The sequence below is a fragment of the Bombina bombina genome, chromosome 5, assembly GCF_027579735.1.
Source record: "Bombina bombina isolate aBomBom1 chromosome 5, aBomBom1.pri, whole genome shotgun sequence".
Lineage (NCBI taxonomy): Eukaryota > Metazoa > Chordata > Amphibia > Anura > Bombinatoridae > Bombina > Bombina bombina.
Genome location: NC_069503.1, coordinates 844,011,948 through 844,038,981, shown reverse-complemented (window position 1 = coordinate 844,038,981; position 27,034 = coordinate 844,011,948). Strand labels below are relative to the sequence as shown.

The following is a 27,034-nucleotide window of genomic DNA, read 5'->3' as shown; positions in this document are numbered from 1 at the left end:
CTTTAAGGTGCCAGTTGTTCCTGGTTTTATCAAGGCCTGCTTTATACCTTCAACTAGCATTGCGGATACTATTCAAAAAGCTTCCCATTTTAACTAAACCTGCAGAGTGAAACATTCATACTGCTTTCAGAGCTCTTTGTATATTTAACAGTTTTATTCACTATCACAATTAGATCAGTAAAAACTTATCAGATGACCTAATGACAACAGTCATATATAAACAGCCACCAATCAGTAGCTTGCTCCTAGTAGTGCATTTCTGCTCCCGAGCCTACCTTGGTGTGATTTCCAACAAAAGATACCAAGAGAAGGAAGCAAATTAGATAATAGAAGGTTGCTCTATCTGAATTATGATAGAAAAAAATGGGTTTCATGCTCTTTTACATTTTCTCAAACCATTTTAGTTTCCTTTTAACAGCCTTTAGTACTCCCCCTTTGTATTTTGACAAGTCTGCCTTGTTCAACATAAGACAATTAAAATCATTTCTACATTGTCAGAGACTTGTAATACACTAGAGACTATACGATTTCATTCAAAATGTCTGATGTTCAGTCTATCTGCAAATATAAAAGGTATTTCAGATTTGTGGACCTTTATATAAAAACTATTTCATACAATCAATTCAGATAGGAGAAATAATAGTCTAAATGATGGCATAGTTCACATTTTTAATATTACAATTTAAGGTCATCTCTTTTACAAACATAAAAAGAAAACCGAAAACAGACTTTAATTCAAACAGTGCAAAACAAAGCACCCAGCTAGTTTTAAAAGGTGCAAAATAAAAAAAATATATATATATACGTACAAAAGTCAATATACAAATTAAATATTAGTGTATATTTAAAATTTTATTATAAACATTGATTGAATTTAAGTTATTTATCTAGCAGTCAGTGTAAAAATTGAAACGGCTATGCACCAGGAATTATTTCTGTGATTTCTGTAAATTCAAAACTATACTTACAAATAGAGGTGGGTTTTATTACTATATCCCCATATCCCTCACCATTGGTTGCTATGATACAGCACTAGAATGCAGCAATATCTTCATTCTATAAATTATAGACTTACACTTGCCCGTGCTTTATGGTATTGGATGTATCTGCTGGTTGTACATTCATATGAAGAGGTTTGATCTTGTGTTATATTCTTGTATTTTAGCGGCCATACACCATCTTTATTGTCTAGTGGTTAAACTGTATAGAATCCTCCTACACATTCCTCTTGATTATCTATCTTGCATGCTTAATATTAGAATGCTCAAGAATACATGCACAGAACCTACAACTAAATTACAGTCATAAGTAAAGGGACATAAAACCCAACATTTTTATTTAATTATTCACTTTAGTTCTTTTATGAAATTTACTGCATTCTCTTAATACCCTTTGTTGAAAAGCAGGTAGGTTGGCTCAGTTTTGCAAGAGCACTAGATGGCATCTGCTTTTGCAGTTGTGTAGTGCTCCAGACAAGTGCACGCTACCTAGGTATGCTCTTCAACAAAGAATACCATGAGGACGAAGCAAATTTGATAATAGAATATTTTTTTTAAAAAAAATATTATGTTTAGACAATAATGAAAGAAACTTTTTTGTTTTCATTCTTCTTTATGATCCAACGTTTGTAACCTAACAGGGTATACTATCAAGTGTTATGTTTGCCACTGGTATTCTGAAGCATATCACTAAGAGAGGATATGTATTCTTATTAATTCAGTAAAGACATTTCATGTCCTATACATTCGGTTAATTATTCCACAACTGAAACATGGAATGCACATACCGAAACTAAACAGAAATAAGAGTTTAAACTATAGGTGCATCGCGTAGCTCATGTTTTAAAAATGTGCAATCCTGTTTACAAAACAAAATGACAGATTCACATACACATCTTAATTTAAAATTGTGCAGAAATCAAATGTACACTTAGGTCTTCTGCTCCTTTGCCTTTGTAGAAAACATTGAACTGTAAGGTTGTCTTCTTCGTGGACGCTGACAAGGCGAAAGTTCTTCTTTGATGTAACCTTAATAAAAACATAGGATATTGTTTAGAAAGAAATAACCCATTAAACAGCCACAACTCTATACTATTTCTATCAGAAACATGCATGCAGCTTCTTTTCTATGGACTATTGTAGTTCCTAAGCAGAATGCATAGAAATGTTAATTTGTATAAACTTTGTAATCTCTTTCAAACTTTGCTGCTTTGTCCATTTTTTTCTGAAACCATCTTAACTCACTAAACATCTTAAGAAAATGTTATTGCTTATAATGTAAAGAACAGATTACATGTCTGTGATAATTATTATATTTAAACTTGTATTAAATGTCTTGAACTGTAGTCTGCAAGTGAGGGAGAGGCTGGCATGGAAAATGTGGTTATGAGTGACAACCAGCATAGACATTTTCTCTGGGGTGCATTGTATACCTTGGAGAACACTCATGAAGCCAAATGCATATCAAATATCTCCTCTGAAGAGCCTAGCACACCTCCAGCTTTCAACAATGGGGGATTGGCTGATGGAGGTGGAGCCTGGACTTCATTTGCACACACACTGTACAGATTCCCCCAGGGCAAGGTAGAAATTTAAGTAGAGCGGAAAAAAATGCAATGACAATTTTTTTTTAAATTAATTGCAAACTTTCACTGCCTGCCCCACCTAAGTTTTAATAATCAAAACATTAGAAAGCAATGGGGTGTAACCGGTGAAAGAGACAAGATAGCATGCAATTTATTACTTCATGTCTCACTAACTTTCTCCCTTCTGCCTAAAAGTGTCTCTCCTATTACTGCCCTCTCCTCCTTTCAATCGGACACTGTCCAGCAGCAGCGTATTTTTTTTTTTTTACCTATAAGGGCCATGCAAATTAATTAATTTATTATGGGGCACATATATTTAACCTATAAGGGCCATTTATATTAATTAAATACTATGAGTAAAATAGTCTCTACAAGCGGCAATATCTATTATACATTTACTTATATAAGATATATTTAATAATTTAAAACGCTGGGCATATGCATTATTAGTTATATTATATGGCACCCATTAGTTTTAGTTTAGATAAATACTTTATTAAATATCAGCCTGATCTTAATAAGTGGCCATTAATTGGTTGATTCAGATGCTTATACTATACTGTGCACATTTGTTGATTTTCTTTATAGATCTATAAATCTATCTATCTATCTATCTATCTATATATAATTTTCTAGGGCATACTGGTATTTCATTATATTATATAAACCTCTCTCTCTCTCTCTCTCTATATATATATATATACTGTATATATATCTACCTATCTAATAGTCTGATCAATTTTGCGGTAAGCTGCACAATAATGTTGTAACATGCCTTTGAGAAAATATAAATGTGGTGTATATACAGGGAGTGCAGAATTATTAGGTAAGTTGTATTTTTGAGGATTAATTTTATTATTGAACAATAACCATGTTCGCAATGAACCCAAAAAACTCATTAATATCAAAGCTGAATAGTTTTGGAAGTAGTTTTTAGTTTGATTTTAGTTATAGCTATTTTAGGGGGATATCTGTGTGTGCAGGTGACTATTACTGTGCATAATTATTAGGCAACTTAACAAAAAACAAATATATACCCATTTCAATTATTTATTTTTACCAGTGAAACCAATATAACATCTCAACATTCACAAATATACATTTCTGACATTCAAAAACAAAATAAAAACAAATCAGTGACCAATATAGCCACCTTTCTTTGCAAGGACACTCAAAAGCCTGCCATCCATGGATTCTGTCAGTGTTTTGATCTGTTCACCATCAACATTGCGTGCAGCAGCAACCACAGCCTCCCAGACACTGTTCAGAGAGGTGTACTGTTTTCCCTCCTTGTAAATCTCACATTTGATGATGGACCACAGGTTCTCAATGGGGTTCAGATCAGGTGAACAAGGAGGCCATGTCATTAGATTTTCTTCTTTTATACCCTTTCTTGCCAGCCACGCTGTGGAGTACTTGGACGCGTGTGATGGAGCATTGTCCTGCATGAAAATCATGTTTTTCTTGAAGGATGCTGACTTCTTCCTGTACCACTGCTTGAAGAAGGTGTCTTCCAGAAACTGGCAGTAGGACTGGGAGTTGAGCTTGACTCCATCCTCAACCCGAAAAGGCCCCACAAGCTCATCTTTGATGATACCAGCCCAAACCAGTACTCCACCTCCACCTTGCTGGCGTCTGAGTCGGACTGGAGCTCTCTGCCCTTTACCAATCCAGCCACGGGCCCATCCATCTGGCCCATCAAGAGTCACTCTCATTTCATCAGTCCATAAAACCTTAGAAAAATCAGTCTTGAGATATTTCTTGGCCCAGTCTTGACGTTTCAGCTTGTGTGTCTTGTTCAGTGGTGGTCGTCTTTCAGCCTTTCTTACCTTGGCCATGTCTCTGAGTATTGCACACCTTGTGCTTTTGGGCACTCCAGTGATGTTGCAGCTCTGAAATATGGCCAAACTGGTGGCAAGTGGCATCTTGGCAGCTGCACGCTTGACTTTTCTCAGTTCATGGGCAGTTATTTTGCGCCTTGGTTTTTCCACACGCTTCTTGCGACCCTGTTGACTATTTTGAATGAAACGCTTGATTGTTCTATGATCACCCTTCAGAAGCTTTGCAATTTTAAGAGTGCTGCATCCCTCTGCAAGATATCTCACTATTTTTGACTTTTCTGAGCCTGTCAAGTCCTTCTTTTGACCCATTTTGCCAAAGGAAAGGAAGTTGCCTAATAATTATGCACACCTGATATAGGGTGTTGATGTCATTAGACCACACCCCTTCTCATTACAGAGATGCACATCACCTAATATGCTTAATTGGTAGTAGGCTTTCGAGCCTATACAGCTTGGAGTAAGACAACATGCATAAAGAGGATGATGTGGTCAAAATACTCATTTGCCTAATAATTCTGCCCTCCCTGTATATATATATATATATATATATATATAAAACAGTCTCTTGTGAACTCTGCACTCACTTTATATCTCAGCCGCCCAGGGTGCATCCAAAGAACATTCAACATTTTTGGCAAAGAAAGAGCACTCACCGGGACTAACAATTATACAGCATATCAAGCTTTTTTATTAATACAGGTGAGGACGGGGTTGGAATCCCCGAAACGTCACCTGTATTAATAAAAAGCTTGATATGCTGTATAATTGTTAGTCCCGGTGAGTGCTCTTTCTTTGCCAATTTTTTATATATATATATATATATATATATATATATATATATATATATATATATATATATATATAGAGAGAGAGAGAGAGATACACACACATACATATATACATACTGATTGTATATTTTTCAAGTTTGTTTGCACTGCATAACCTCCAACCATACTGTATTTGACAGTGTTATTCCAATCAATCAAAAACACTTTAATACCATTAGCAGTGTGGCGCATCTTTATACTAGCACTCATTGAACACAATAGTTTCCTTGTTTAAAATACAGTTACAATCACATAATAAAAAACATAATTTATGCTTACCTGATAAATTATTTTCTTTCTTGGCAGTAAGAGTCCACAAATTAATTCATTACCTTTGGGAAATATTTCACCTGACCACCAGGAGGAAGCAGACACCCCAAGCAAAGCATTTAATATCCCTCCCACTTCCCCTACTCTCTCTAGTTCAAGCCGAGGAGAGGTGCCAAGACTGCTGCCACTACGACTCTCGCTGCCAAGAAAGAAAATTATTTATCAGGTAAGCATAAATCATGTTTACTTTCTAATGGCAGTGAGAGTCCACAAATTCATTCATTACCTTTGGGAAAACAATACCGAAGCTGAGGAGGACACAAAATGAATAGGGAGTGAAAGGTAGAGAAGGCAGTCGTAATTACTAGGCACCACCGCTTGTAGAACCTTTCTCCCATAAGAAGCCTTTGCTGAGGCAAAAACATTAAATCTATAAAATTTTGTGAAAGCATGCAGAGGACTAAATAGCAGCCTTACATATCTGTTCTACTGAAGCCTCTTTCTTGAAGGCCCAGGACAAGACACTGCACAGGTAGAATGTACCGTAATTTGAGATGGAGGCTGTCGACCCGCTTCAATGTATGCCAAGCAGATCAAACTTCTGAGCCATAAGGATAGAGTAACAGCAGTGGCTTTCTGACCTTTGCACTTACCAGAGTGTAGGATAAATAAGGAAGAGGATTGACGAAAATTCTTGGTAGTGAAGATAGAACTTTAAGGCTCTAACACCATCTCAGTATGGCCTGCCTTATCCGTATTAAACACTAGATAAGGCGGGTAACATTGAAGAGCAGACAATTCAGATACCCTTCAGGCATAAAAATAAACTTTCCAAGAAAGTAACCTGATATCAATAGAATGTATAGGCTCAAACTGAGTCTGTTGAAGAACTCTAAGAACTAAATTAAGGCTTCACGGAGGAGCAACAGTTTTGAAACCAGGCCTAATTCTAGACATCAGACAAAACTAGTGAACTTTTTATGCAACAAAACAGACAAGGCAGAAATTTGACCTTTAAGAGAACTAGCCAACAGACCCTTCTCAAAACCTTCCTGTAGAACCTGAAGAAAACGCAGAATCTTGACCTTATCCCAAGGTTACCCATGATCCGCACATCAAGACATATAAACCTTCCATACCTTGTGATAGATACGTCTGGTAACGGATTTCTAGCCTGAATCAAAGTATCAATCACCGCCTCAGAGAATATCTTCTGGGACAAAACTAAGCATTCAACCTCCAAGCAGTCAGCCTCAGAGAATCTAGATTTTTAGAGAAAAATGGAACCTAAAATAAAAGGTGCGGTCTCTGAGGTAACCTCCGAGGAGGAGCAGATGACATTCTCACTAGATCTGAATCCCTGTGTGGTTCCCTCCTGCTTGATTCAAGCTATTACTCGAGGGAGCAAGACAATTGGGGGGGGGGAAGATACACACAAGATTGAAATGCCAAGGAACTGCAAGAGTGTCCACCAACTCTACCTGAGGATCTCTCGATCTTGACCTGCATCTTGGAAGTTTGGCATTGAGATTGGAAGCCATGAGATCTATCTCTGGATACCCCTAACTGCGGTTGAGCTTGCAGAACACTTCCTGGTTTAGAGACCATTCCCCGGAGCGTCTGTCTGGTCAGGAAATCAGCCTCCCAATTGTCCACTCCTGGAATGTGGATAGGCAATATTTGGCACTGATAAGTCTCTGCCTATTGAAGGATATGAGACACCTCTTTCATTGCCAAAGAACTGTGGGTTCTGCCCTGGGGGTTGATATAAGCTACAGTCATGATGTTGTCTGATTTAAATAGAATAAAACAGACAAAGCACAACTGGGGCCCACAATTGTAGAGCATTGAAGATTGCCCTAAATACCAGAATGTTGATAGGAAGAACCAGTTCTTTTGGACACCAAATGCCCTAGGCTATCCATGAACCCCAGATAGCACCCCAACCTGATAAAAATTGCATCTGTAGTAAGGATCTCCCAGGCAGGGCATAGGAAACTCATACCCTGAAGGACTGATCCTTGAGACCGCCACCAGGACAGAGACTCTGTTGTCACCGAGTCCAGAGATATTGTCTGAGACAAATCCAGATTATTTCCGTCTAATTGACTGAGCATACATAACTGTAGAGCTCTCAGATGAAAGCAAGCAAAAGGAATAGCGTCCGAGGCCACCACCATGAGCCCCCATTTCCCTTCATACATTGGCCCACCAAAGACCGAGGAGTAGACTGGAGCAGACGACAGGCAGACTGCAATTTCTCTTTGTGTTGATCTGTGAGATAGATAATCATGCTGACAGAGCATCCCCAGAAAGTACACTCTTGTGCTGAGGGTGAGATAACTATTTTCCAGCCATGCTTCCAAAGATACCAGTGTAACCTTATTTTTTAAAATACTTATTTTCCTCTAATCATTGTGTGCCCCCTTTGGCGTACAGCTCCAGAGAAAGCTGGATTCGTTATCGATATGCTAATGAAAGCAGGAGCTACGGGTGGAGGCTAGAAGTTATGTTGACTATAAAGCAAAGGTAAATATTTTATAAAATAAGTGTCATTGTAAAGTTTAATGAATGAAAGTGCCCCTTTTTTTAAGATTACTTTTAGTTACCGGACACTTATTCATTAAACATTTCAATCACTTAAATGAAAAAGGAAAGGCAGATACATATCTATTAGGAACTACAGCCTGAAGAACCTTCCTTACAAAGGCCGCCTCCTTTGAGACAAAGAAATCAAAATGGTAAAAATTAGTAAAAGTATCCGACAACCACCAAGTTGCAGTCTTGCAAATTTGTTCTAGTGAAGCCTCATCTTTGAAGGCCCAAGAAGTAGATACAAAACAAGTTGAATGAGCTATAATACGTAAAGGTGGAGACTGCCCTGCCTCTACGTAAGCTCTGTGAATCAAACTCTTTAACCATGAAAAAACAAAGAAGTAACCCTTACATTTACCTGAAAACAAAATAAACAAGCTAGTAGATTGGCAAAAATCCATAACAGTCTGGCAAAAATCCTTAACAGTCTGTAAATAAAACGTCAAGGCCCTGACAACATTCAGATGCAATAATCTCTCCTTAGATGATTTAGGATTAGGACATAAAGAGGGAATCCAAATGTCCTGGTTAATATTCTCTGTATTTAGTGATTCACCAGGCCAAAGCTGTTTTACAGACTTTGTCTAGTTTTCTGCTTATTTTCTTTTCTTCAGAGAATCACAAGAAAGAACTGTTAACTCAGGTACACTCCTAGCCAAGGAAATGGCTAATTAAAACAGAACATTCCAAGATAACAACTGAATATCTAAAGAATGCATAGGTTCAAAAGGGGGAGACTGCAAGACCCTTAGAACTAAATTCAAACTCCATGGAGGAGAATTAGGCTTGATAACAGGTCTGATTCTAACTAAAGCCTGAATATCTGGAAGACTAGCAAGTTTTCTGTGCAATAAAACAGAAAGTGCTAAAATGTAACCCTTTAGAGTGCTGGCCGATAGACGCTTGTCTAGGACATCCTGAAGAAATTGTAAGATTCAAGGAATCCTAACAGAATGCCAAGTATATCCTCGATCAGAACACCAAAAAAGATCAACCTTCCACAATGCGGTATTTTTTTCTTGTAACAGCCTTACAAGCCTGAATCAAAGCCTCTACTACAAAATCAGAAAAAACCCTTTGATAAAGAAATAAACGTTCAATCTCCAAGCAGTCAAACTGAAGGTTTTGATAAAAGAACGGACATTGAGAAAGACGCCATGGAGGAGCGCTGGACATCTGAACCAGATCTGCATACGTCCTGCGGGGCCAAGCAGGAGCTATTAAAGGGACATAAAATGTTAATGATTCAGATACAGCATACAATTTTAAACAACTTTCCAATTTACTTCTATTATCAAATGTTCTTCGCTTTCTTGTTATCCTTTGTTGAAAAGCAGGAAGGTAAGTTTGGGAGTGTATACGTGTCTGCAATACTATATGACAACAATGCTATACATTAGCAAGAGCCCTAGATGGAAGCACTATTTCCTGTCATGTAGTGTTCCAGACACTACATGTTTAGATATTTCTTCAATAAAGAATAACATGAGAATTAAGCAAATTTGATAAAATAAACTTTTTTTAAATTGTATTCTCTATCTGAATCAAGAAATAATTTTTTTGGGGTTTCATGTCCCTTTAAGATTTGCAGAAATGTGTTCCTGCTTGATTCGAGCAAATACCCTTAGTAGAAGCACAATTGGAGGAAATAGATAAGCTAGATGATATGACCAATGAACTGCTAGTGCGTCTATCAATTCTGCCTGAGGATCTCCTGAGACAACCAAACTCCCTGAGACCTTCAGGAGCCCAAGACCCCTCCCCTCCACCTGACAAGATGGAGTTTGTGGTGATTATTTCCCATGACAGACACAAGAAAACCATCCTCCAATTCTGTACAGAATGTAAGAGATCAATCAGTTAAACCTAAAGTGAAATCTAAAGAGGTACAACCTATTTTAAAGAAACAACAACAACAACAAAAAGTTGGAGGGTCCAGATATACACCAGACAATGTGCAAGATAGACATAATGATACACCTAACATGAATCAGGAAGATAGAAGGGATCTTGAACAGGTTTTTTCCCTCACCAAGACCCAACCGGAGGGAGGGGGTCGCGGGAGAGGGGGTTCAGAGAACCAAGGAAGTCAAAACCGATATCCAACCCGAAGAGGGAGATTCAGAAACAGATACCAATAACAAACAATGTTATAAATTTGTCAGATCACAATCTCACTGACATGGAACTGAAGGTGTTAAATTTAGGTTTGGGCTTTGTTCCCTCACAAAGTTTTAATCTGTTTAATACACTCATAGATGTAAATAAACTCATCAGAGGACTTACATTGAGAATTTTTTTTCACAATGAGCAAGTTGGGATTACTGTTCACTCTGATAGAGGCAATGAAGTCAGAGGGACAGCTGCAGGGAACTCTATGTCCTTCAGTGAGGTTTGTGATATAGTCAATATGGAGGATTTATGGCAAGAAGGGATGATTGAGGAAAATCCAAACACCCCTAATACACAGAGTTTCAAAAGAGATTCCAAATTTTATCCCATCCAATGCAGGGGTAGTGCTTTGGAAACCTTTCAGGCAAGGGTAGAGAGAGACTTGACATCGCTGCATCAGACCACCCAAATTGGTCTCTCTAATTTGAATGCCAAGGAAAAGAGGGCTTTGAAGAAATTACAAAACAACACAGATTTGGTAATTAGAGGTGCCGACAAGGGTGGTTCTGTTGTAGTGATGTCCAGGTCTCAGTTCATTGCAGAGGCAGAAAGACAGTTGGGGGATGTAAAGCACTATCTAAAATTGGGAGGAGACCCAACCACTAAATTCAAAAGGGAATTGGCCCAATTGTTGGATGATGGTAAAGAATTAGGGATCCTAGATGAGTCTACCTGTGATTTCCTCCTGGTAGATAACCCTGTGATACCGATTTTCAATCACTTACCTAAAGTGCACAAATCCCTGGAGGAGGTCACGGGTAGACCCATCGTTAGTGGTATTGGATCATTATTAGAGAGAACCTCCCAATGGTTAGATGGTATCTTACAGCCACTAGTAAGTGGACTCAGTAGCTACCTCCTAGATACCACCCATGTCCTAAATCTTGTCAAAGATTTGGACTGGGAAGAATCGGACATGTGGCTTACGATCGATGTAAGGGCGCTGTATACCTCAATACCCCATGATAAGGGCCTGGAGGCAGTTAGTTTCTTCCTTCGAAGGACAGGTTACAAGGATGAATATATTCAATATATTCTGGGGGTGCTGCAGTTCCTTTTAACACACAATTATTTCACTTTTGAGGGGGTTTTCTATCTCCAGAGGTGCGGGACAGCTATGGGTGCGAAATTTGCACCCTCTTTCGCCAACCTTTACATGGGTTGGTGGGAGCTGTCCCGCATCTATGGGGATGAAAACCCCTTCAAACAGTCTATACGTTTTTACAAACGTTACATAGATGATCTGCTCCTGGTGTGGAGGGATACGGAGGACCTAGCAAAGGAGTTTGTGGCCTGGTTAAATTTAAATGATATGGGTTTAGAATTCACTTTTGAATTCAACAAAACTAGAATTAATTTTTTAGACTTAACACTAATTGGCACTTTGAATGCAGGCATTGAAACTGAAGTCTATAGGAAACCCATAATAGGCAATACTCTCCTCCTTGCCAGGAGCAGTCATCCCAAACAAGTTTTCAAGTCTGTGGCAAAGGGACAATTTACTAGACTTAGGAGGAACTGCAGTGACCCTCAGATTTATGAGACACATGCTGACCAGTTGTCTGAACGTTTACTTAGTAGAGGCTATAATCGCCACACAGTGAACCAGACAAGGCAGGAAGTCGACAAAGTTGACAGAAAAAGATTGCTAGAGAAATCTGAAGCCAAAAAACAAAGCAGCGAAGGAATTTTTTTCACCACTGACTATAGTATGCAATACCACCAAATTTGCAATATTATTCAAAGAAACTTCAGATTTCTGGCAGTAGATGGAACTTTAGAGAAAACAGTAAGGGAAGGATGTAAATGTTCCTTCAGGAAGGGAGTTTCCCTGGGCAATATCTTAGCACCCACACAGCTTAAAGAATCTCTAAGAGATGATCAGAGTTCATGGCTACATTTTAAAGGGGTATATAGGTGTCATAATAATTCCTGTAAGGCATGTGAACATGTCAAAACAGGAGAAGGCTTTAAGAGTGAAGTGACCAACAAATCTTATAGACATAACAGGTGCATGAACTGTAGAAGTAAATATACTATCTACTTAGCAGGGTGCGAGGTTTGTCACCTACAGTATGTGGATATGACAACACGTGAAACACGTGAACGTATCAGGGAACACCTTTCAGACATAAAAAGTGGGGATTTGACCACCCCCATGGTGCAGCATTTCAAATTGGTACACAACAGACAGGTGGATAGTTTCAAATGGACCATCATTGAAATAGTTAACACCAGAAAGAGAGGGGGTGATAGAGACCAGGCGTTAGCAAAAAGAGAGGTGTTCTGGATTTTCCATCTCCATACCAGATACCCAAAGGGTCTTAATTCGTCCTACGATCTTATTAACTTTTGGAATTAAGTTTAGATATGAATGAGTGACCTGTTGGGGGACGATATTAGATCTTTTAGATATATTATTATAATACTGTCACCAAATTTTACAGGTTACTATTAATGTTCAGGAATGTCCAATTATTGAACAAATGAAGTTTAGATTTTTTTCTGTATTTTGGAATTTCTAGTCTGAACGTTTAACTTGAAGCCATACGTCCAATGATATTAAGTTCTATGAGTATGCATTTAATAGCAAAAAATTTTTTTGATGCAAGTTAAAATGTTATCTTATCTAATTTAGATGGTGACAGGCAATTGGATAGAAGAGCATTATATATAAGCTATTTAGGAGAATAGTGGTCAGGGTGAGTAGTAGTAATATTAGCAACAGGCTACAAAGGCAATTTAGAGAATGATGTATGTAATAGATTAGATTCTACTTCCTTTATCTTCAAAAGTGTACAAAGGCAAAGAAAACGAATATTAAGTTATCATTTAGTATTACTAGCCCACTTTTTTATACATATTACTCCCTTTGCATTATTAAGTTTTCATGTAGTTGCAAATAGTTAAGTGACAGGTATCACATAAAGTGGGTTGGCATTGTGCAAAAAATGTGCAAAAAATGTTAACAATGTTTAATCTTTTGAAATTGTTTGAATGTCATTTATTTAACAATGTTTTATGTCAGTGAATCCTGTGCAGTGGATACATGTAAAGTACAGACAGCAAGTACTAAGCGATTTAGAAGAAATTAGCACACTTGTATGTTAGTCTAATTGCTTAGTAACTAAACAGTTAAATGAATCAAAGCATGAGCCTTAGAGAATCAATTGTTTTTACACCTCTTAAATAGCCCATTAGTGAGGAGGTGGTCAGAGAGCTATGAGTACGGCACACCAGCCGAAACGCGTAAGCTTAAGACACTAAGGGCATGCTTTTTGTTTCTGATGTCTTCATGTATGCTTTTACTGGATTAATAAAGAATAAGTGTTTTACTGCAGCCCCAGGACTTTAAGTGTTTGTTTACAAGAAAACCATCCCCTGAGACACTGGGATACAGAGATTGTTGGACTAAAGGGTCTAACTGAATTAACTGGGGAAGGTTGATGTGATCGCCATTCCACTGCCTTATCATGCATAGTTGTAGGAGACATATATTAAGCCTTGTGAATGGAATATCATCTGATACTGCCAACTTGATCTTGCCTTGGTCAGTCAAAAACAGCCTCATGGAGATCGAATCTATGATAACTCCCAGAAAGGATACTCTTGTAATAGGAGTGAGCGAACTCTTGGCCACATTTACTTTCCAGTCATGACTGCAAAGAAACCAGAGTAGTTTCTCTGTATGAACAGTTGCTAAAGATAAAGAGGGAGCTTGAACCAAAATATTGTTCAAGTAGGCAGCTACAGCTATTCTCTGAGCTCTGACGACCGACAGGAGAGCACCTAAAACATTTGTAAAGGTTTGTAAAGATTGTAGGAGCTTTAGCAAGACCAAAGGTAGGAGCTACAAACTGATAATGTCTGTCCTGGAAGGCAAAACTGATGATGCTCCTTGTGAATAGGGATGTTCAAGTATGCATCCTTCAAGTCTATAAATAGTCATGTATTGATCTTGGAGGACTAAAGGAAGAATCGATCTTGAAAGAAGGAACTCTCAGGAACTTGTTTAAGGTTTTCAGATCCTCTCCCTTTTTCTGAAAAAGGAACAATTACTCCCATGTCCTCCATTGAAGCCACTTCCTTGAGACAGAATGAATCTCTCCTGAGGAGGCCGTGACGAAAACTTATTCTTTACTACTGGGAAATAAAATTTACTTTACCCAGGTATTCTGAACAGACTGAGACCAGACCTTCTTAAAAAGGTTTAGCCTCTACCAGCAAGTGGTCTGGATCGTTCACCACACCTTCATGAAGATTTTGAATTGAGAACAGACTTCTTGTTTTGTTTGGACTTGTTCCAGACTGGATTAGGTTTCAAAGCGTCTTGACTTTGGTTGAAGACGTGGTCTGCTGACATGGTGTCACAAGGGACCTTCTGACGATGACAGCCAAAGCTGTATTTTTAGCATTAAAGCGGATAACCTGAATGATTGTATCACAAATAAAGGAGCTAATCGTAAGAAGCAAATGCGTTCCTGAATATCCACTAAAGGTGATTTTTAGCATGGGCTTTATTGTGTACCTTATCTCTTGCATTCAGTGCAAATTGCAGTATGTTGGCCTCACCACTAGGGAGGTGAGGTCAAGAATTTGTGAACATTTAATTAATATCAACTGCAATAAAGAATGCTCAGCCCTAGCTACACACTTTATACACCGACATCATCAATCAGTTGAAACACAAAAATGGCAAGCTATTGGCAGGGTATCTGTGAGGATTATTAATATATATATATATATATATATATATATATATATACACATATATATTATTTAATATATATATATGGTTGTTAAGACCACAGGATTCATTATACATGAAACTGGTTACAGCAGTTGTATTTAATCTGCCAAATGATTCTTGACTGTGTAAACCAGCCCCCTCTCTCATTCATAAATGAAATTGTTTGCATAGTTATCTCAGAAAGAACAAAGGCATAGACTGTTGTATAAATAAAGCCAGTGGGCTACTTCAAAGTGAATATTAGCATGATGGAGCCTCAGAGGTATATGCCCATATATGGGCTTCCTGCCAAAGAAGAGTAATGAACTCACAGGCCCCCCTGTGGGGAATAGACGGTCCATCTGTGGGAATGGTTGAACCTACAAACATTTTCAAGGAATTGTAGCTTTTACCATCTACATGTTAAATGATCTCCTGTTGAGCTACATACGCATCCTGCCCAGCCATGTGTTCTTTGAAAGCATAGAAGCCAAGAATTAAGATATCAAAAGTACATAGGTTAAGATATTTTGAAAACAAATTATCTATATAGTTTTTAAATATTTAATATGTACCTCAGACTATCAAATAATAGGTACAAAATAATGGATATGAGATTATCTATTTGTATAACATTAAATATGAAATATACTACATTCCTATTGAGATACAATACAATGCCAGACATCTAAGGGACAAATTGGGATATATATGCTGGATATAATAGTAGCTATACAGTAAATTTAAAATCTGCTCCAAAGATTTCAGAATAAAAATATTTGTTTCTTTATTTTACAGACAGCAAGATGTCCTATGAATATTAGTCATAAACATGGATATTTTCTATTTTAACATAGAAATTGATAAAATACTGGTGTTTGGTGTCAAATTGTACATTTTCTGTTATGTTAAATGAAATATAGATGCTGACAAGAGAGATTTATTAATATAAGAGATTATAGTATGTTAAATAATCACTTTATAAGAATGTATTAAATTGTTAGCAATATTTGCATTTGCGGTTGTCTGCTGCCCCCTAGGGGATTAAAACTGGTATGACAGCCAAATAAATTAACTATTGGAATACATGCAGAGCCAGATAAGCCAATCAGGGAGGTGTCTCCCGAATAACCAATCAATGCTCAAATCCGTTAAGGGCGGACCAGGGACAAGCTCCGAAGGGCCAATCCAAATTCTGTGGGGTGATTAAAGAAACGGGGAGGAATTCTTTATTCTTGGAATAAAGGTCCAGACAGCTCACTGCTAAAGGACACAGACTAAAAGAAGCATTAACTTTTGGAGAGAAAATACATAGGCTTTGGTGCCAAGCATATTCTCTGCCATTTTTGGGGAAACTTTCTTGAAAAAATAAATATTAACAATTCTTAAAGTCTACACCTGTGCACATTGTGAGTAAACCCTCCATAGAAGACCCACAAGAAACTCAGGAATATGCAACATTGATTTGCTTATTTAGGTAAAGTATAAAGAAATACATTCATTATTGCTACAGTCTAATTGCAGTTAGTAAATTTAAAAGGGTGTATTTTAAACTTGTGTTTCATAGCCCTGTGTAGTTTAAAACTAGTCTCTATTGATAAATAACTTATTTGCTAAACAAAGGTCCTTTATATTTCATATTTCTAAGTCAGGCCTATTATTGTAAGTAAATCTCTCTGATGTGCATTAAATAATTGGCAACTATATATATTTTAGAACTTGCCTTAATTGTAGCTAATAAGAATTTATTTCATCTCAGATAACTTGGCATAGGAATTGGCTGTTAAAGTATATTGTTCTATTGTTTAACTAAGCACTGTGAAAGTTAGTGGCCCATACTTTGGTATTTCCTTGTGGTGAGGTAATGCAATTCAATTGTGAATAAGGTTAATTATAAAGGTACATTTGGTTTGTAAAGAATATTGTAACAACATAAGTGTATATCATGTGATTCATATCTGGTTTTCTATAAATATAATTTAATGTGTTTATAAATTTAACTAATATAAAGAATTTAGGAATTTATATTAATTTTAATTGTTTCGTATATGCGTTTTATTGGGGGTTTGTTTTAATGAATAATTATTAAATATATAGTATTATAACTCAGCCATATACTGACACTATAGAACTCGTATGAGAGTAAAGGAACTGTATCGCAGAGAAACTTTCTGGATCTTTCTTTAAATTAGAGACCAGATATCCGAAAGGTTTCAATTCTGCTTATGATATAATGAATCACTGGGAACATTAGATCAACTTAGTATGCCCACTGGTTTTCCAGTGTTACATTTAAACTCTGACTCTCTATTTCACATAGAGACTGTAAAAAATGTAATCATGTGTTTTGTACTGTGAGGGTATTGCAATGATGGTGAATTTTTCTGCACTTTCGATATTCAGTATTTTGTACATCAGACTGTTTCCATACATAGTTTATATACTAACCATTCATAGCATATAATGACCAGAATTAGTACATACCCTTGGTCTCTAAGGTAGGTCCCATAGATCTTTAAAAACGTATCAGTTCCATACTTAGTAGTTTAATGTTTTTAAGTTAATTCATCTTACTTTCATTCGCTGTGAATATATATCTTTAGCCACTATATGCAGCATATTGCCATAGTCTGCAGATATTTGATTCATGACTGTCACTATATACATTTCAGTCTATTGAGTATTTATTTACATTTTATTATTACCATAAATAAACACATATGGGCAATTATGATTGGTTAGTATTTGTATTATAAATTATAGGTATAATATGCGCATATGGTCAGACAATTCATTGTCATTATAATTATATTTGACAGGCATATATTTGTTTCTATTTATTCTGTTCAGATGATTTTCAAATGATACAGGACATCAAAATGTATAACGCCTAGTGTGCTATTTTGTTTACTGTTTCTTGCGTCCTATGTCTTGTATCACGCTAATTGTATATATAGGTCTCCTTAAAACATGTCACTACACAGGTATAGAGTTCTCCTTATATTCACCCATTTTGATATCTGTAATATCTATAAAAGAGGTGTAGCAAATAGCAGGATTAGATGTGAACCGTGTAATAGGTGTAACAATTTGTAGCACCAGGTGTTTATTTTTAACTTGTTTGATAAATATATCCTGAGCACTCTCCCCCAACTATCTGTGAGTACGGGAAACCCGAAACGCGTCCTTTGCTTGGGATATGTGTTGCTCTTAATAGTTTTTAACATTTTCGTATGTTGTGCAGCCCACGTTGGTTTCTTTTTATTTAATAAAGTTGATCATGTTTTCTGAGCCGCTCTAGTCTTCTTACTTGGACTGTTGCTCCTTGAACCTGCTAATGGGCTCTTTAAACATTAAGTCAAGACGCTGAAATTTCCTTTGGAACCGGAAGCACAGGATCGGATCGGTCTCTGTATGGGGAACTACAGAGGAGGTTTAGCGAGCGTGTAAAACACTGTTGATGTGTTATCCTCACTGAAGTTTTGCGGCTTAACAACAGAACAACTGATTATTGCCTGGGACGATATCATAAGTGAATTATCCTTACTATCAATGTACAGTTCCTTTAGGCATTTAAAACCTTTACATGACTGTGTATTGGGAAACCGGAATTTCATGCTATAGTGAGGCAGGGCTAGTGCTGTTACGCTGATTGCTGTTGATGTGATTTTTCTGAAACCAGTCGGATAAAGAATCACACCAAAGAGCTGCTGCAGCTGCAACACAAGCAATACCCACATCTTGTTGGAACAGTAAACCCTTCCTGCACGAAGGCCTTCCGGAGGAATCCTTCCAGCTCCTATCCATAGGTTCTCTGAAGGAAGTGCTGTCCTCAAGAGGGATTGTGGTTTGTCTAGCTAAAGTAGAGATGGCTCCATCTACCTTAGGAATGATTTCCCAAAGCTCCAAATTAGAATCTAGAATAGGAAATAGTCTCCTGAATTTAGGAGAAGGAATAAACTGAACCACAGACTTGTCCCATTCCTTGGAAATGAGATAAGTGACAAAAACAGGAACTGGAAAAACCTCAACTGACTTAGATTTGGGTTTGAAAATAATATACAACTGCTTTAAAACCTTATCCTCAGCAGCCTTAGGGTCCTGATCCCCTAAAGTCTTCAAAACTTCCTTAAAGGTATATGAAACCCAAATTGTTTCTTTCATGATTCAGATAGAGCATGCAATTTTAAGCAACTATCTATTATTATTCATTCTCTTGGTATCTTTATTTGAAAAGCAGGAATGGTAGCTACATGTAGCCACCAATCAGCAAGTGCTACCCAGGGTCTGAACCAAAAATGGATCAGCTCCTAAGCTTACATTCCTGCTTTTTCAAATAAAGATACCAAGAGAACAAGGAAAAATTGATAAGAAGAGTAAATGAGAAAGTTGCTTAAAATGGCATGCTCTATCTGAATAACAAAAGAAAAAAATTGCAGGGAGGGGGTTAAATCCCTGGTGGTCCAATGAAAGGTTAAAACCGTTTAAAATGAATCCCTGGAAGTTCAGTGGAGGAGAGATTGGTCTGTACCTCTGGCTGGTGCAGACCATACTAATCACTGCTTCCGGCCATCGGTCAGTGATTAGAGTCAGAAAGCAGGCTGCACCTTCACCGCAAATAAAAAGGAAACTGCCAGTGCGCCCTAAGGCCTTAAGGTAGTGCAGTAGTGCGGGCTCTGACCAGGCCCAGATGCTGTGGCCCACCAGGAAATTTCCTGGTATCCTGGTGGGTCAGTATTTGAGATCCCTGCTTTACAGTATACTGTCTGACCTCTGTGACTATCTGCCTATGTCTGACACAAGCTTGTGTTAGTTTAGCTATAGTACACTACTTAGTGTGCCTACTACTAGCCTGGGGGCTGTGAGAGGTGCTTACCGTTATCTGCCAGTTTCTCTGATCTTACCCTGATTCCAGCCTGGAGATTCAGTAGATCGCCAATTCAGTACTGTAACATACAGTAGAGGAAATACTGAGAGAGAACATCTTCATGGCCCAACAGGAGGAGGCTAAAGGAACTGTCCCAGCGACACCCTTGTAGGGCTTGTGGTCACAACTCCAACAAGGAGATTTACATTGCACAGCCAGTACTCTCCTAAATCCCTCTCCTGTAATTATTAAATAAAAGCCTTAACACATATCTTCACCTGCTCCTAAGCAAGGCAAAGAAAATGCTGGTGGACAGGTGATAAATTCCCAACAATAAAGAATCGTGGACTCTCAGCACCTTAAGAAAGAAAATCACAACAGTAGAAGATACAGCATCTCACAGGTATTGTTTAAAGCAAAAAATACCCTATTACAAGCATATAATATAATGTCTGAAAGTGATACACAGTAAGAGTAAAACAAGAAAGAATATGAACCAATTATAGAAAAATCTTAAACTAAACATTTGCAGACATGAAATGGAAAATTCACACACACACAGATATACAGTATTTATTATATTTTCATGAAGAAAAATTGTCAGCCAGCAACATGTCCATATGATTATCTGCTAGTTTAATTGTCCTATTATTCTGGATTCCTTGATGGAAGCAAAATGTATACATATTGTACAGAAAGTTATTCCATAGTGTAGTTTCTTCCAAATCAGGGAGTAATTATATTGGGAGTAATATTTTCTCATGTAAGGACATATTTAAATACCATAGTTTCATTATCTTAGCCAGCATTTTTTGACAAGGGCAAACTGCTAATTTAAACTTGCATGAGCATAACTTTATCATTCATACTATAAAGTAAAATAAAACCCCAAATTTGTCTTTCATGCTTCAAATAGAGCATACAATTTTAAGAAATTTCCAGTTTAGTTCCTTCTTTTGGTATCCTTTGTTTAAAGGCATATCTTGATATGCTCAAGAGCAGCAATGCACTATTGCGAGCTAGCTTCTGATTGGTGGCTGCACATTTATGCTTTCTGTCATTGGCTCACCTGGGTTCATCTAGCTCCCAGTAGTGCATTGGTGCTTCTTCAACAAAAAATACCAAAAGACTTAAGGAAATTTGATAATATAAGTTAATTAGAAATTTTTTCAAAATTGTATGCTTTATTTGAATTGTGAAAGAAACATTTTGTGTTTCTTGTCCTTTTAAAAAAATTAGCAAAAAACAACATAAAGCTTACAAGGCAGGAAACTTTTTTCCAGAAGTCAAGAAGTAACAGGATACAAAAACATAATTTATGCTTACCTGATAAATTAATTTCTTTCATGGTGGTGAGAGTCCACGATCCATTACTCCTGGGAATTACTCTTCCTTACCACTAAGAGGAGGCAAAGATTCCCAAACCCCAAGAGATCTTTAAAACCCCTTCCAATTTACATGTACCTCAGTCTAATGTATACCCAAGGAAAATGGGGTAAGAAAAAAGAATAAAAGCCATAAAAGGAGAAGAAACAAAATGAGGTGCTAAAAAAATACTAAACCCAAAAAACAAAGGGTGGGGTCACATGGACTCTCACCACCGTGAAAGAAATTACTTCATCAGGTAAGAATAACTTTTTTTCATACAGGTGGTGAGAGTCCATGATTTATTACTCCTGGGAACTAATACCCAAGCTGTGGAGTCCACGAGTAATAACAAAGGGTGTGATTTAAAAAACATCTTTTTTTTCACAATCAAATCCACAACCCTATAAAAACCCAACAAGGACAAATATTCTCTCTTTTTAATGCACTTAAATAAATCAGGCAAGAGAAAATCAAGCCTAGACAACTGCCTGAAGGACCTTCCTACCAAAGGCTGCCTCAAAAGAAGCAAAAACATAAATAGGGTAGAATTCAGTAAAAGTATGCAGACCACCAGGTAGCTGCCTTGCAAATCAACTGATGCCTCGTTCTTGAAAGCCCAAGAAGTAGTGACTGACCTAGTAGAATACGTTGCGGTGGAGGCCGACCTGCCCCAAGTAAGCCCTGTGAATCAAAGAGTTTCAACAGAGGCCAAAGAAACAGCAGAAACTTTCTATCCTTTTCTAGCACCAGAAAAAGTGAAAAAACAAACTAAAAGTCTGTCTAAAATCCTTAGTAACATCAATATAATATTTCAATGCTCTAACATCATCCAATCTATGCAAAGGTCTCTCTGAAGTATGTTTAGGATCAGGACACAAAGAAGGGGCAACAATTTATCTGCTAACTTCGTCTGAAAAAACAACCTTAGGCAAAACACAAAAGTAGTCCGTAAAAACATAATTTATGTAAGAACTTACCTGATAAATGCATTTCTTTCATATTGGCAAGAGTCCATGAGCTAGTGACATATGGGATATACAATCCTACCAGGAGGGGCAAAGTTTCCCAAACCTCAAAATGCCTATAAATACACCCCTCACCACACCCACAATTCAGTTTAACGAATAGCCAAGCAGTGGGGTGATAAAGAAAGGAGTAGAAAGCATCAACAAAGGAAATTTGGAAATAATTGTGCTTTATACAAAAAATCATAACCACCATAAAAAGGGTGGGCCTCATGGACTCTTGCCAATATGAAATAAATGAATTTATCAGGTAAGTTCTTACATAAATTATGTTTTCTTTCATGTAATTGGCAAGAGTCCATGAGCTAGTGACATATGGGATATCTGTTACGGTTACCCTTAGTCTCGCTGAGAGATGGACCGCTTAGTAGCCTGGATCCCTATTGCTAAAGAGGGGAGAAGCTGCTTTCCATAGTATTCTATATGAGTCTCGCAAATATAGAATAATCTCCCTTAGCTGCAGTACAGCTAGGATACCCTTCTGCCCACAAAAACGAGTCAACGCTGCGATTGAGGGTCAAAACAAGAACTCAGGACTGGGATGCCCAGCCTGCTTTTTATTAAGGTTACATGCACACAGGGCACTCCCAGGGGGAGAGGGGGGGAAGCACAAAATCCCCCATCACACATTTAGATAGAGAGCACTGTCCTTTGACAGGCCACAATAGGATTACAGTACTTAAGATAACAAGTTTACAAGTTCATCTTATCAATTAGCAGTCTGGCTCCAGAGGTGATTAGACAATAGTTTCTAAAAGCTGAAAAAAAAAGAGTTAACTCTTTATGAAATGAAACTTGTTACGGTTTTCTTGGAGCCCTTCTTAGGCGCTGGCTTGCTGGTTCAGGCATTGCTGCTGGGAAATAAGCTTTTCACAACAAAATAACTAATGCTTCTGTAACATTGCTCCCTTTCTGTGGAACACTCTGGCAGACACGGTCTGACCCCTTTTCGGGGCAGACTAAGGCTGTCCAGACCGCTGGTTATGCGGGGCTGAGGTCGGTTTGTCTGGACAACCCGTCGGCGTTGCCATTCTGTTTCCCAGGTCTGTAAGTAATGGTGAAATTGAAGGTTTGCAACGATAAGCTCCAACGTAATAGCCTGCCGTTATCTCCAGAGACCCGGTTCAGCCACACCAACGGGTTATGGTCGGTGACCAGAGTGAACTCCTGACCATATAAATAGGGAGTCAATTTCTTTAATGCCCACACCAAAGCCAAACACTCCTTTTCGACCGCTGCATAGCTGACTTCGCGGGGCAGGAGCTTCCGGCTGATGTAGGCAACTGGATGCTCCCCTCCATCTTCGCCTACTTGGCTGAGGACGGCTCCCAGCCCGAACATGGAAGCATCGGTATGGACGATAAGACGTTTGTTAAGGGCTGGGGCCGCCAAGACAGGAGCGTTAATTAGAGCATTTTTGAGAGCCTGGAAAGCCGTTTCACAGTGGGGAGACCACAGGACCTGTCGAGGTAAGTTCTTCTTGGTCAAGTCAGTCAGGGGTTTGGCAAGTGTGCTGTAGTCTGGTACGAACCGTCTATAGTACCCTGCCGTGCCCAGGAAGGCTAGGACCTGAGTCTTAGTGATGGGGGTGGGCCAATTGGCGACAGCTTCTATTTTGGCCGGCTCTGGTCGCTGCTTTCCACACCCCACCCGGTGACCCAGGTACTGTACCTCGGCCATCCCAAAGTGGCATTTTTCTGGCTTCAGAGTCAGGCCAGCAGCCCGGATCTGATCCAGAACCATTCCCACATGAGCTAAGTGGTCCTCCCAGGACTCACTGTGGATCGCTATGTCGTCCAGGTAGGCGCAAGCAAAACTCTGGAAGCCATCCAGGAGCCTATCCACCAAGCGCTGGAATGTAGCTGGGGCATTCTTCATCCCAAACGGCATTACCCTAAACTGATATAAGCCGAATGGGGTGACGAATGCCGACTTGGGGATAGCCTCCGGGGCCAGGGGAATCTGCCAGTAACCTTTGCAGAGGTCAATAGTGGTCAGGTAATTTCCCCTGGCTATACGATCGAGTAGCTCGTCTACCCTGGGCATAGGGTAAGCGTCCGTCACGGTATTTTCATTGAGCCTCCGATAGTCTACGCAGAACCGGGTGGTCCCATCTTTCTTGGGCACCAAGACAACTGGGGAGGCCCAGGGACTATCGGAGGGCTCAATTACCCTGAGCTGGAGCATCTCATCGATCTCCTTCTTCATTCCTGTCCTAACTGCTTCGGGGATTCGGTACGGAGCCTGGCGCAAGGGAGCTTGTCCCGGAGTATCTACCTGGTGGGTGGTTAAAGTAGTGTACCCTGGCTTCGGGGAGAAGGTGAGGTGTTTGGACTGGAGGAGTTGGTTGAGCTGCTCCCTTTCAGTGGGGCTAAGTCGGTCCCCTATCTGAACCTGAGCCACTATACCTGTGGGGAGGCTCTTTTCTAATAGGTCTGGAATGGGTAAACTGTCGGGGTCTTCCTGAGGGGAACAACATATGGCCGTCACGTTCTCTGGTCGCTCAAAATATTCCTTGAGCATGTTTACATGGAATGTCTTTCTAAGATTGTTGTCGTGGCAGCTAGCTATCACATAAGTGGTGTCTCCCCTTTTCTCTACGATCTGGTAGGGACCCTGCCAGGACGCCTGCAATTTGTCTGTCTTCACCGGCTTAAGTACTAACACCTTTTGTCCTATGGTGAAGATTCTCTTTCGGGCCCCCCGATCGTACCATACTTTCTGTCTTCTCTGGGCCAACTGGAGATTAGCCCGCACGGATTTGGCTAATTGCTCCATTCGGTCCCTGAGTTCCAGCACGTATGGCACAATTGGGACACCGTCAGCCTCCATCTCTCCCTCCCAGTGCTCCCGGATCAGGTTTAGGGGTCCCCGTACCTTTCTTCCGTAGAGCAACTCGAAGGGAGAGAACCCTGTCGTTTCCTGGGGCACCTCCCGATAAGCAAATAGGAGGTGCGGCAGGAAGCGTTCCCAGTCTCGGTATTCCTGAGTGAACGTCTTGAGCATTTGCTTGAGGGTCCCATTGAACCTCTCACACAGCCCGTTCGTCTGGGGGTGGTATGGGGAGCTTAGGAGGGACTTAATTTTGCAAACCTGCCAGAGTTGTTGGGTCAATTCAGCCGTAAATTGGGTGCCTCGGTCGGATAGGATTTCTTTTGGAAATCCTACCCGGGAAAACACCTGTACTAGTGCATTCGCTACCGTATCCGCTTGTATGTTGGATAGGGCGACAGCCTCTGGGTACCTGGTAGCGTAGTCCACTACGGTAAGAATGTATCGCTTACCGGAGGGACTAGGGGTAGCCAGTGGTCCCACTAGGTCAATAGCAACCCGGCTGAAGGGTTCCTCTACAATGGGCATATTTACTAGCTGGGCTTTAGGGTGATCGCCTCGCCTTCCTACTCGTTGACACACATCGCAGGTGTTACAGTAAGTTCTAACGTCAGCGTGCACCCCTGGCCAAAAGAACGTGTGAGTAATGCGGTGTAGGGTACGGGTAACGGCTAGGTGGCCTGCTAAGGGGATGTCGTGGCCTATTTTGAGGATTTCTTGACGGTATTTGTGGGGCACTACCAGCTGTCGCCTACGCTGTCCCCTTTTCTCTGTCCAGCGGTATAGTTTCCCTTTTTCCCATAAGAATGTTTCGTTATCTGCCCCGCCCCCTCCGGTCTCTGCTCGTTCCCGGTACTTTTGTAAGGTCGGGTCAGTCTTAGACTCTGCCTCGAAAGCATCTGGGGTGTCCCAGGGTATGGGGCCTAACCTGTCAGGCAAGGTCGGGGTAGGTCTTACCTGTGTCTCCCGCACTGGTGAAAGCTCTCGCTCCGTCCGGGCTTGGGCCCGTGTAGTCACTGGGTCCGCCTCGTTGTTGCATACTGGAGCATAGGCAGAAGTCATGGGGCCCAAATCGTTGCCCAGTAGTACTTCGGCAGGTAAATTATCCATTAGGCCCACGTTCACAGCCCCCTTTCCCGCTCCCCAATCAAGATGCACTTTAGCTGTTGGAATTTTGTACACATCCCCCCCCGCCACTCTAACGGCCACAGTCTGTCCGGATCGCTTGTGCTCTGGCACCAAATGACTCTGTACCAGCGTGATAGTAGCCCCTGTGTCTCGCAATCCCTCGGTAGATCGCCCCTCGAGCCATACCCTCTGCCGATGGTGCTGGCGGTTATCTGAGGCAGCATATACAGGGTCTGCCTCGTGAAGCGGCCCCACATATCCCTCCATAGGGGCCTCTTGGTTAACACAGAGGGCCCGGGCCGGACGATAGGACCCAGAGGGGTCATTGTAATTCCTGGGTGTCTGGTGCGTATTAAGGGGGCAGCTAGCCATGAAATGCCCTGGTTGCTTGCATCGGTGGCAAGTCGGTCTGGGACGCTCAGAGCTGTTATTGGGTGGTCCTGAGTGTCGGACGGGCCCTGTGGGCACCGGGGCTCGGAATTCAGCACGAGGGGGTGCACGGTAAACCTCTCTGGGTTCGACCCGTGCTGGAGCTCGGTAGTTCATGGGTTCGTGAAGACGGGAGTCATAATGTTCATCGGCCAATTTGGCTGCTTCTTCTAAGGTAGAAGGCCGCCTGTCTCGCAGCCATTCCTTCCCTTGCTGTTCCATGCCATTATAAAAATGTTCTAAGAGAAACAATTGTAAAATTTCCTCCCCAGTCACCGCTTTACTTCCGCTCAGCCAGTGATTTGCCGCTCTCCGCATTCGGTGCGCCCATTCCATATGGGTATCGTTAGGCTTCTTTTCCGTGCCC

The 27,034-nt window shown here is 39.8% G+C and overlaps 1 long non-coding RNA gene across 1 annotated transcript in view; it reads right to left on the bottom strand.

Moving 5' to 3' along the window:
- Positions 1 to 649: 649 nt before the first annotated feature.
- LOC128660889 (uncharacterized) overlaps positions 650 to 27,034 on the bottom strand; it is a 71,786-nt gene continuing 45,401 nt past the window's right edge. The window contains exon 2 of the long non-coding RNA XR_008402590.1: positions 650 to 2,027. This is a non-coding gene — a long non-coding RNA (uncharacterized LOC128660889). The remainder of the gene's footprint in view (positions 2,028 to 27,034) is intronic.